Source organism: Chiloscyllium plagiosum, unplaced genomic scaffold (genome assembly GCF_037043375.1).
Source record: "Chiloscyllium plagiosum isolate Xiang-an unplaced genomic scaffold, Cpla_swu_hap1 HiC_scaffold_45, whole genome shotgun sequence".
In the NCBI taxonomy this organism is placed as follows: domain Eukaryota; kingdom Metazoa; phylum Chordata; class Chondrichthyes; order Orectolobiformes; family Hemiscylliidae; genus Chiloscyllium; species Chiloscyllium plagiosum.
This window is the reverse complement of record NW_028270183.1, coordinates 102,946,734-102,959,867: the sequence shown is the minus strand read 5'-3', so window position 1 is coordinate 102,959,867 and position 13,134 is coordinate 102,946,734.

Genomic DNA, 13,134 nt, shown 5'->3' with positions numbered 1-13,134 from the left:
AGATCTTGGCTATTCACCCTGTCTGCGCACCTCTGGAAGATAGCCCCTCAGTCTCTGACGCTCCAAAGAAAAAACTCCAGCCTATTCAGCCTCTCCCTTTAACTCCACAGTCCTAACAATAACCTTGTAGATATTTTCTGAAACGTATCTCAAGTTTAGCAAAACAGAGTCATAGAGATGTATAGAATGGAAACAGACCCTTCAGTCCTACTCGTCCATGCCAACCACTTCTTTCTCTACTTGCACCTCCCTCTGTCTGTGTGAAGCAAGATGTGCCTACGGTCCCCTTGAAGTCTTGCCCCTCTCACGTTAAGCCAATGCCCTCGACTTTTGGCCTCCCCTATCCTGGGATAAAAGAAACTGTGACTAGTCACCCTGTCGTTGCTCCTCACAGCTTTTTAAAGTTGTATCATGCCATCCCACAGCGTCCACTGCTTCAGGGAAAATATCCTCAGCCCCTCTCTTTCCTAAACATTTCGGTTTTCCAACATATATTCTGTAGCAGGGAGACCAGAATTGAAAGCAGTCTGGGCATTCCAAAATTGGCCGAGCCAATAAACTGTACAACCAAAACATGATATCCCAACTCCTATACTCAATGCACTGCCCAATAACAGCTAGCATACCAAACACCACCTTCCCTGACCTGTCTACCTTCAACCCCACTTTCAATGAACTATCAACCCACACTGCACGGTCTCTTTGTTCATCAACAGTTGCTAGGAACTTATCATTATGAGGCTGAGTCCTATTCTGGTAACATGTTTCCAAAATCATAGAGAATAGAATTGAATGCAGTATTCTAAAACTGGCCTTAACAATGCCCTATACAGCCACAACGTGATCTCCTAACTCCTATACTCAGTGACAGAATCCCTACAGTGTGGAAGCAGGCCATTAATCCCATGAAACCAGACCAACCATCGGAACAGCATGCTACCCTAACCACATAACTGATCATTTCCCACGGCTAATCCACCTAACCTCCAAATCTTTGGGTTGTGGGAGGAAACCAGAGCACCTAGTGGAAGCCCTTGCAGATGCACACAGAGAGAATGTGCAAGAGAGTGGAATCGAACCCGGTCCACTTATTGATCAGTGCACGGAACAAAAAAGGGCAGCGTCCCAAATGCCACATTCAACAACTGATCTCCCTGAAACTCTACTTTGCAGGAACTATGCACTTGTTCTGAGCCCTTCAGAGGGATTGAAGGGATGGGGAGAAAACAGAAAGAAAGTTGTGCTTTAGATGTATAAAAATCTGTGTGTCTCTCCCCTCTGTCTCCCCGTCCCTGTCTCCCCGTCCCTGTCTCCCCGTCCCTATCTCTCCCCATCCCTGTCTCTCCCCATCCCTATCTCTCCCCCCGTCCCTGTCTCTACCCCGTCCCTGTCTCTCTTCCCGTCCCTGTCTCTCTCCCCGTCCCTGTCTCTCTCCCCACTGTCCCGGTCTCTCCCACCCCCCACATACCTGTCTCTCCCCACCGTCCCTGCCTCTCACATTCTTCACCGTCTCTCCCCGCCTGTCCCTGTCTCTCCCCGTCCCTGTCTCTCCCCGATCCCTGTCACCCATTCCCTGTCTCTCGCCGTCCCTGCCTCTCCCCGTCCCTGTCTCTCCCCGTCCCTGTCTCCCCCATCCCTGTCTCTCCTTCCCTTTCTCTCCCCATCCATGTCTCTCCCCTGTCCCTATCTCTCACCGCCCGTCCCTGTCTCTCTCCCGTCCCTGTCTCTTCCCCTGTCCCTGTATCCCCTTTCCTGTCTCTCCCCCGTCCCTGTCTCTCCCCCCGTCCCTGTGTCTCCCCCATGTCCCTGCACCCCCCCACCACGTCCTTGTCTCTCTCGCCCGTCCCTGTCTCTTCCCTCGTCCCTTTCTCCAACCTCCCACCCTGGTCCCTGTCCCCCCGGTCCCTGCCTCCCCTAGTCCCTGCCTCCTCCCCCGTCCCTGCCTCCTCCACCGTCCATGCCTCCTGCCCCATCCCTGCCTCCCCCGTCCCTGTCTGCCCACCCCTGTCTGTCTATCACCCCCTCTCTGTTTCCCCTTCTCTTCCCCTCCTCTCACTCCTCCTTCTCTTGTCTCCCACCCGTCTCTGTGCCACCCCTCTCTATCCCCCCACCCTCTCTGTTTCCCCCACTCTCTCCCCACCACCTGTCCCTGTCCCCTGAACTACAGAACGAGGGGAAAAAACGTTGTCGATTTACCCGACCCATGCCCGGCCTGATTTTATAAATCTCCAGAAGGTTTCCCCTCATCCTCCGATGCTTCAGGGAAAACAACCAAACCAACACTGGCAATAACTCTGTAATACTTCTCTGACCACTTTCAAGTTTGAGAACATCCTTCCGACAGGTAGTAGACCAGAATTGCATGGAAAATTCCAGACGTTGCCTAATCAATGTCCTGTGCAGTCACAATATGACCTCCAACCCCAATACCCAATGCCCTGACCAATACAGGAAAGCGAACCAACTGCCTTCTTCACTATCTTATCTATGTTCAACTCTACTTTCGAGGAACTGTGAACCTGCACTCCAAGGTCCCCAGAAACTTACTATTGACTGTATAAGTTCTGCTAAGGTTTGCTTTTCCAAAATGCAGCAACTCACATTTTTTTCTGAACTGAACACCTCAGCCCATTCACCCATCTGATCCAGATCCACTTGTACTCTGAAGTAATGTTTTTCACGGACAAAGTTTGTGAGAAGATTTGTAGCTCGGGTGCTCGTTGTTGTGGTTCTGTTCGCCCAGCTGGGAATTTATGGTTGCTGACGTTTCATCCCCTGTCTCGGTGACATCCTCAGTGATTGGGAGCCTCTTGTGAAGCGCTTCTGTGATCTTTCCTCCAGCATTTGTAGTGGTTTGTTTCTGTCGCTTCCGGTTGCCAGTTCCAGCTGTCCACTGCAGCGGTCAGTATACTGGGTCCAGGTCGATGTGTTTATTGATATTCACCAACACCCGGTAGGCGCCGAAGCAGACTCATTGATTTGCCTCGAAGTCTGTAGACAGTAGCTGGAAAAATGAATTCAAAGAGAGGAGAGAGAGTGTGAGATTTGCGTGTGGAGGAAAGAAGTGAGGAGATTGGCTTGGATTTCAGTTAATGGAAGAAAGAATTTGTGAGACTGAGATTTAAAGCTTTGCCAGAACAGGGAAACTACAACTTAATCCTATAATTGTCTTACTAATCTTGTATTAACAATGGTGACTTGTTTTCTCTGTTGTAGGGTAATGAAAAGGTGGATTTGTGGTTGAGCAATTGAACTTCATTTTCAGGTCGGCATGGATCAAGTAAATATCATTGGCCTTTTCATGTGGAAGGAAAGGTGTGCATTCTGCCCGTGAGCGAATATTTCAAATATCAGTGTGACTGGAAAAAGTACTGAGACAAATCCAAGCCCATGTTAGTGTGGTGACTGTGGAGAGAGATTTCATTTGTTTTTAAAAGTCTAGAAAAACATGGCACATTTCCCAGGAACAATTAAGCCTCAGCTTTGTTTTGTGTGCGGACGAGTCTTTAATTCATCATGCAACCAGAAAGACAAAATAATTCCTGCATAATGGAAAACAAAAGATGAAAATTGGATTGTTGTAAAGGAGTTAATTATCGATTATGTCTTGTTCATTATCCATTGGCTTTGTGACATCGGTTCCAGCGCCGTGGGGAAACCCTGGAAATGTGATGAATGCAGTGTAGTTTTTGGTTATCAAACTGTACAAAGTTCAGAAGAAATTTACAAGGATGTTCCCAGGGCTACAGAGTTGGTGTTATAAGAAGAAGTTGGACAATCGAGGACTTTTTTTATTTAAAGCAGTGGAAACCGAGAGGGGTTTTATAGAAGTGTATAAGATCATGAGGGGCATGGGTAAGGTGAATGCATTTTTTCCCCAGGGAATCGAGGACTGGAGGGCATAATTTTAAGGTTAGAGGAGAAGGAATAAAAGGGAAGCAGAGGGTGATACATGTATGGAATAAGCTGCCATTGCAAGTGGTTGAGGTAAGTTCCTTCACAACATGAAAAAGGCACAGATAGCAAAGAGACAGAAGCATATGGGCCAAGGGAAATAGCGTTAGCGTGGATGGACATTTTGGTCAGCATGGGTCAGTTTGGGCCAAATGGCTTGTCTCTGCTGTAGGATGCTCTGACTCTAAGTGCATTCACTATTTCTCCCGCTATCTCTGATAGTACCTAGGGACGTATTCCATCTGGGCAAGGTGACTTGTCTACCTTCAGCTCCATGAGCTTGCCCAGCTCCAATTCTCTCGTGATAATTGTTTGTTTCTTGGTCCTCACCTTCCTCAGTCTCCTTATCAATTACTGGCATGTTCTTCGTATCCTCCACTGTGAAGACTGACTGCTGAACCCTGCTGAATAGGAATATTCCTAAACCCTGCTGAATATTCCTAAACCCTGCTGAATAGGAATAACTGGGCACAGAATTAGATTAGATTAGATTACATTACAGTGTGGAAACAGGCCCTTCGGCCCAACAAGTCCACACCGACCCGCCGAAGCGAAACCCACCCATACCCCTACATTTACCCCTTGCCTAAGGCTACGGGCAGTTTAGCATGGCCAATTCACCTGACCCTGCACATCTTTGCACTGTGGGAGGAAACCGGAGCACCCGGAGGAAACCCACGCAGACACGGGGAGAACGTGCAAACTCCACACAGTCAGTCGCCTGAGGCGGGAATTGAACCCGGGTCTCAGGCGCTGTGAGGCAGCAGTGCTAACCACTGTGCCACCGTGCCGCCCACAAATTCTGATAGGTCTTCTTGGAGTCTTTTATTGGCGAGACATGGCAGTTACCTGGATAGTGTACATGCAGAACACCTCCAGGCAGTATCATGTAACTGTCTGCCTGTCAGATGTATGGATCCCATTCTTATACCTTTGTGATTTGTGGTTTCCAATGGAGGCTGACTATCAGGATTATGTCCATGGCAACAGCAGTTAAAAAGTGGAGTTCAGTTCAGCACTTTATGGTTAAACCACACACCGCTACCTCACCACCATGTAGCTCACTCAAGTACCTGAAAGACGCTTCAGTTTCAGTGGGGTTGCCTATCAGGATTCTGATGTGGAGGAGCTGGGGTTGGAGTGGGGTGGACAAAGTTAAAAATTACACAACACCAGGTTGTAATTCAACAGGTTTATTTCGAAGTACAAACATTTGGAGAGTGCTGTGATTTTTAGCTTTATTAGGATTATCTCTACTGTAACAGTAAAGTGCTTCAATAATTAGGTGCCATATGTTCCCAATACAATAGTTTCCCCGCTAGAGGTGTAAACTGCTATTCCGGCCCTGGGGATAGCTACGAATCACTTTTTGTTTACCCTAAATCCCATCCAGCTTTCTATTGATCTTTTTACGTTTTTCCAATCACCTAGTTTCTCGCTTGTCTTTGCTAATTTGTATGTCTTTTCTTTCAATTTGTTAGACTCACTTATTTCCTTAGACACAAATGGCAAATTACTCCTTTTCCTACATTTCTTCTTTTTCACTGATACATACTTTTTCTAAACACTTTGAAAAATTGCTTTGATATTCCCCCACTGTCCGTCAACTGTCCCACCGTAAAGTATTTGCTTACAGTCGACATTAGCCAACTCCTCCCTCATCCTATTGTAGTCTCCTTTGTTTAAGCACAGGGTCTTGGGAATGGATTTAATCTTCCCGCTTTCCATCTGTATTCTAAATTCAACCATACTTATCACAAGTCTTTTGTCAGATTACGAGGTGAGGCGATGTTTCCTGGTGTTTTGGTTTTCATTATCAAAGAACTTGGCTTTGTAATAAAGCATAGGATAGATATTGGAGATTATTCGGGCGGCACGGTGGCACAGTGGTTAGCACTGCTGCCTCACAGCGCCAGAGACCTGGGTTCAATTCCCGCCTCAGGTGACTGACTGTGTGGAGTTTGCACGTTCTCCCCGTGTCTGCGTGGGTTTCCTCCGGGTGCTCCGGTTTCCTCCTACAGTCCAAAGATGTGCAGGTCAGGTGAATTGGCCATGCTAAATTGCCCCTAGTGTTAGGTAAGGGGTAAATGTAGGGGTATGGGTGGGTTGCGCTTCGGCGGGTCGGTGTGGACTTGTTGGGCCAAAGGGCTTGTTTCCACACTGTAATCTAATCTGATCTAATCTGATCTGATTCTGTACGCTGTGAATGTACGACACGGTCTAAGAGTATAAATCACTGTCTCCCCTCAGTTTAAAATTGCAAAATCATTATCACGCACCTGCTTCCTCACTATCTAAGTTTGGAACGTTCATCCACCTGACTATCCTGCTTTTTCCGAAAATCTCTTTTGGTGAAGGTGTTGAGTTTTGGATTCGGCTTTCCAGTTATTACCGTAAGAAGATAAGCACTGGGCCCAGGAGAGGCAATGCAGCCCTTCGAACCAGCTCCACCATTTAATACGATGATGATTGAGCTCACCTCGGTCTCAGCTGGATTTTCCCGCCTGGTCTCTCTCACCCTTCAACTCATTGCAAATTAAAAATCGGTATCTCTTCATTAAATTTACTCATTGTCCTGGCATCCACCGCATTTTGAATAGGGAATTCCACAGATACACATCGCAGTGAGATAGGCACATTCTTCTTCATGTGAATACAATAGAGTCCCTATAGTGCAGAAACAGTGTATTCCTCCATTGAGTCCACACCAACCCCATTCAGATCCATCCATTCCCTGGAACCCTGCCTTTCCAGTTGTTAATTGTCTATCTGGCACATGCATGGACCCTGTGGGTAAATTGGCATGACCAATCCACTAATCTGCACATCTCTGGACTGTGGGAGGAAACTGGAGCACCGACGAAAACCATACAGACATGGGGAGAATGTGTAAACTCCACACAGTCGCCTAAGGTTGGAATCAAACTCTGGCCCCTGACGCTGTGAGGCAGCAGTGCTAGCCACTGAGCCACCTCTGCTTAAAATCTGCAGCCCCTTATTAAGCTCCCTGCACCGCAATTGGCTGAGTGTATATTCTTTACGTCAGAAATCGGGTTGTCTTAGCGGATGTCTCAGTAAAACCCAGTGACAGCCCATACATCATGTGTGCCTGAATGGGGACCCGATACACAACACCCTCCTGTCCACATTTCTCATTCACTTTCCAGAGACAGGTCTACAGTGGCTTCAGTGGACTACAACTCCCACAATCCCTTTGGCAGTGACCACACGTGTGTGGGGAAACCCGGCACTGTACATGTACGGAATGTGGGCGGGTTTTGGAGCATGTGTTTTGGGGTAACTAGCGGAAAGCATTTCACGCTGTGATTGGTTGGAGGAAGAACGTATTTGCTTATAGTATTGATCTGTTGGGGGGGGGGGGGGTCAAAGTGTCACCACATCCACGTGGGACCAAGTTTCATCTCCAATTCTTCATAACGCTTGGAATCGACCAATAGGAAACAGAAGGATTTGACACATTCTCCCAGCCTGAAGGTTCCTCTTCTGTCCAGGATCTGCCATCTCCCCGTCTGTTTCCTTTTGTTTCAGTCTGCTGTTACATTATTGACTTGAAGCAACTGAAGGGAAAGGACTTGAACCCAGAAAGGGTGCAGAGTCTAATCAGGGACCGGAAGTGGTGGCAAAGATCTGTTTATCAGTAACTCCATGAGGATGGGGAGGGTGTACATTAGGGGGCAGCAGAGTCTGAATGGTGGGAGAGAGTAAGTGGGCTGGAGGGTTACAGCTTCGGGGGAACAAAGGAGAAAAAATATTCCAGCGAAACTAGAACTGTCTGTTCTGAATTTGTAATCTGTACATAATAATTTATACAAGGTGCTAGATGGTGAAGATTTGCAGAAAGAAATCTCAACATCATGTGCAGATTGTGATTAAGTTAACCAGCATTTGAAGAACCAAAGATAGAGAATCATTTGGCCAAATCCTGAAACACTCTCCCTTCCAGCATTCTCGGTCTATCTGCAGCAAATGAACTGTGAATGGTTCAAGACTGCAGCTCACTATCATCTTCTCAAGGGTAACTAGAGATGGGGAATAAATGCTGGCTGAGCCAGTGATGCCCCTACCCTGCAAATAGATTTTATCTCTAGTTGCTGAAACCTGGTTGATGTTACTGCAGGATGATGAGGGATGCTGAGTGCATCCTCCAGGAAGAGTGCCATCACATTACCCCTGCCTACACCCACACAGTAACACCGCCACGTCACTTGAACTAAAGGCAGTGAAGCCAAAGGAGGACTTAGATACACTTCTTCGAGATAAAACCATCAAAGGAGATTGGAACACAGTAGGAACAGGAGACTGAGCTGGATGGTCGGCTGTTTCCCATTGAATGGTGGAGCAGGATCGAAAGGCCTTCTCCTGCTGCTATCTCCCAGGCATGTATATCACCATGAAACCCGGGTAGGAAGACGTAGGCAAGGCAGGGATTATCCAGGCGATTGCACTTCCACATCAATTTTCAGTGAGGGATGGTTTGGTGGATTTTATTTAATATTTGTCTTTAATACAAGGTTTGTGACTTTGTTTTGTTTTAAATGTAAACGTTTATTCCACAATAAATAAATCTGAAAGAAAAGACACGGAATATCTAAATATAAAAGTTTTAAAATTTCAAATGCCCTTTAGAACAAAATCCTGTCTACTCCCGTACACCATCACTACCCAGTTACTCACACTCCGGGGAACATTCCGTCCTTTTCTGAACCTTTGGTTTGCTTTAACTGCTTTTCAGTTCGCGTTCTGTGTGCTGTGAAGCGTTGTTTTTTCTTCTACACAGAAGTGTTATCACATACGGCGGAGAAACCTTCCCACCATCAACATCGTCATTACACCGTTTTGGTTTTTGTTAATACATAATCACCGGCAGTAAACCAATTGTAAACTAATTGAATATTTCCAAACAAAGCCCATTACGGGCCAAGCAAACCATTACAAGTGGCAGAGTGCGAAGGGACCAAATCAAAGGAGAGTTAGGGGTGAGGGAGCAGCAGTGGAGATAAAGCACTGTATCCCCTGCGGTGCCCACCGCTATCTAAATGCATCGAGAGCATTGATACACACCACATGCTCCTTCTCCAAGGACACCCTGCTGTGTAGCATTTATCCTCAATCATAGAATAGAATCCCGACAGTGTGGAAGGAGAGTATTGGCTCATCAAATCCCACCGACAATCCAAAGAACATCCCACCCAGAGCACTCCGTCCCTGTATCACTGCATTTCCCATGGCTAATCCACCTTGTCTGCACATTCCTGGATCCTGTGGACAATTTAGCACAACTGATCCACCTGAACTTCACATCTTTGGACTGTGGGAGGAAACCAGAGCACCTGGAGGGGACCCACACGATCATGGGGAGAATATGGGAACTCCACACAGGCCGTTGACCAAGGCTGGACTCCAACCTTGTACCTGGTGCTGTGAAGCAGCTGTGCTACAGTCACAATTTAAATCAAAACAGATGATACCTGCTCATTGTCACATTGCTGTTTGTGGAGACTTATGCCCAGAGAGACATCCCGAGGTTCAGAAAGTGGCAATATAAATTCAGTCAACTCCAGCCCAGTTAATGTGATTAACAGCCACACATCAATACTCCAACAGTGTCATCAAGTACAAGGTTCAGTCCTGACTCTGATGAACAGTAACTGCAGAATGAGAGTCCTGCAGTCATGTGTGAACTCTACCCCACACGGAGCAGGGGGATGACCACTTCCCTCTGTGCACTTACTGGTCTCTTAGTCCTGTTGAAGATGCAGCAAATCCCTTGTCGCACAGAGAGGTAAACAGCTCCTACGTAGTGTGGTCTCGCTGTGGTCTCAGCAGGCCGGATGAATCACTGAATGCCTTCTCGCACATTGAGTGTTTGAATGGCCTCTCCCCTGTGTGGCCACGCTGGGGTCTCGGGGGGAGGATGAATCACTGAATCCCTTCTCACACACTGAGCATCTGAATTGCCTCTCCCCTGTGTGGTCCTACTGAGGTCTCAGGAGGCAGGATGCATCACTGAATCCCTTCTCGCACGTTGAGCGTTTGAATAGTCTCTTCCCTGTGTGGGCTCACTGGGGTCTCGGGGGAGGGATGAATCACTCAATCCCTTCTCACACACTGAGCATCTGAATGGCCTCTCCCCCTGCGTGGGCTCACCGGGGTCTCAGCAGCTGCGGCATTTGAGTGTGTCTCATCCCACACTGGGAGCAAGTGAATGACTTTTTCCCCAGAGTGAGTTCTCTGGTATTTCAGCTGGTCAGAGGACTGAGTGAACCCTTTCCCACACACTGCACAGGTGAATGGCCTCTCCCCAGTGAGAATGCACTGATGTCTTTGCAGATGAGAGATTTGAATGAATCGTTTCTCGCACATGGAGCAGGTGAATCATCTGTGCCCTCTCTGGTGCCTCAGCAGATTGCAAGATCGAGTAAACCCTTTTCCATACGTGAGGCAGGTGAGAGACCTCTCCGCAGTGTGACTGTGTTGATGAGTGTCCCACTGGGAGGGTTGGTGATTTCCTTCCCTCCTTCCCCCCATTTACACAGCCTCACGCTGGTCCCGTTATGATGGTGTCTTCCCAGATCACATGACCAGTTAAATCCTCAACCATGCGCACAATATGGGAATGGTTTCTCTGGGCTGAGAATGCTGCTTTCCCTTCCATATTACCCATAATGATCAGGACCTGTGGAATTGGGTGGCTCTCATATCGCTTTCAAGTGTGCATTTACCATCAGTGTATCATTTGGCTGTAAAACAAGTTTATCTCTGTCCTTATTGCAATAATATTGCAGGAGGAATTGAGAACAGTTCGTAATTTACTCTATTATTCGTTTCTGATCAGGATCTGATTTCTCTGCTCTCAAGGTTGACATCAGTCTGTCTCACATTGTTTCTATCCCTTTAAATTAGAACAGCAGTGAAGGACAGTGTTCCTTTAAACAGCCAACCTCTGCACATGCTCCAATGGCTCAAATGAGCAACTTAAAGCTGTAGCTATGCTTTCGTGTCTCCAAGGGAATGCAGAGAAACTGGAAAAGAGGCTGTGAATTTCCCAGGCTTTGGAGAAGCAAAGACAAAACTGCAGGACAGAGTCTGAGTGGGACTAAGTTTTTTTTTAATCAATCGCAACTTTTTTTTGTCCCTCTGACTCCTAGCTCATCCCACAACGCCCAGCTCCAGCTTTCCCTTTAGTTCTCTGAACGTGGAAAATTTGAACAATGCAATGATCTCAGTTATGTGTCCTACTGTCATCATGATGCTGAAAGTAAGTCAGCAACATTCTAAACAACTTTGTGCACTTAACCAGCAGAACTGACACCTCCTCCATTACTTACACTTCTTGACCCATGATACCAGCTTCTATGACAGTTATAATTCTTTGCCACTTGGTTAAAGCCAGGTAAGTCAGTTCCAACAACTATTAATAGATCGTATTGAAAGAGGGTGCCCCTCAACTGACATTCATTTCCGAAATGTGTTTTTTTTTCTTTGAAAACACTTGACATGGCTGGCAACCTGACAATACAGCATAGAGTAAATTGACAGTTTCAGTAGCCACTTCCAATCCATGAAGCAGCCTGTGAATTGATTTCTAACAGCAGCATTGCCCTCTCAAGAGAGATTGAGGAGAATGAAGCTGTCTTCTTGAGCGTATCTAAACATGAAACACTTGAAATGAATAAATTTTTTAAAGAGCTCAGTAGGATCGATACAGTAAGGATGTGCTCCCTGGGCTTGTGTGTCTGGAATGAAATAAACACCAACTGTGGTATCTTTAACCAGCGTCCCCTTCAGCTGCATCAATGTTGTTTATTTCTGAGCTCATCCAGTTTCAATCTCTTGAGCATTCCCATTGTTAACTGCTGTAATGTTGGGGGCCGTGCAAATTCATGAGATTTGGAATTCTATTCCTAAACCTCAACCATCTGTCATTCACTTTTACTCACTGAGACACTCCTTCAATTTGCCCTCTTTACCAAACTTTCCTTCACCTGCTCTGATTTTCCCTTATTTGGCTCAGAATTAAGTGACCACAGAACTTTTATAAAGTAAAAGGAGGCGATTTGGCTCATCAGCTCCCCAAAGAATCCTCTTCCCTCATGCTTTTCTTCTATCTTTTCTCCATTCTTCTTCTTCCGATGTTGAAGAGAGGCAAGGTGGCAGAGTGGTTAGCACTGCTACCTCACTGCGCCTGCCACCCGGGTTCAATTCCCACCTTGAGCAACTGTCTGTGTGGAGTTTGCACATTCTCCCCATGTCTGCGTAGGTTTCCTCCCACTGTCCAAAAATGTGCAGATTAGGTGAATTGGCCATGCTAAGTTGCCCGTAGTGTTAGGTGTCGGGGAATGGGTCTGGATAGGTTGCTCTTTGGAGGGTCGGTGTGGACTTGTTGGGCCGAAGGGCCTGTTTCCACTCTGTAGGGAATCTAATGTTCACTTCATTGTACCTGGCTCCATTAGCAGTGGATTCCTAATCTCAACCTTTTGCAGAATGAAAATGGTTTGTCTAAATGTCGCATGTGCATCGTTGCCAATTACCTTGCAGCGGTGCCTCACCATTCATGACTCTTTCACAAATGTGAACAGTTGGATTAGGATTCCTTTTTAGCAGCTTCCCTTCCATCCGGGCTGCAGGTTATGTTTGCAGTCTGAAGGAGTCCATGGACAGTGTACATATTCACTGTGACAGGTTCTAGCCTCTGTGCAGTTCCCTGAATGGTCAGCTTCCCAACATTTAGTGACGTATCAGTTCCATGTTCCTGATCCTGAGCTGTGCACGGTGGAAGCCACAGGGATGTTCAAGGGTCTTCACTTGGTTCAAACTAATCTGTAGAACCAGAATGCACAGCGTGAGAGAGGCGGGTTACTGTCTGAACAATAGTTAGAGGAGAATATGAGATTCCACTTGGCCCATCAAGTCCACTCTGCCATTCATCAAAGTCATAGCTCACCCAATTGTGGCCTTCCCTTCATTTTCCTGGCAGGATTTGCTTCTTCTCTGTCCAATTGTCTGTGTCTGGTTATCCAGCGAGATGAAGTGTGTAGGGACAAGCAGTGCACTTGATACCTGGTTATCCAGCGAAATGAAGTGTGTGGGGGCAAGCAGTGGACTTGATACCTGGTTATCCAGCGAGATGAAGTGTGCGGGGACAAGCAGTGGACTTGA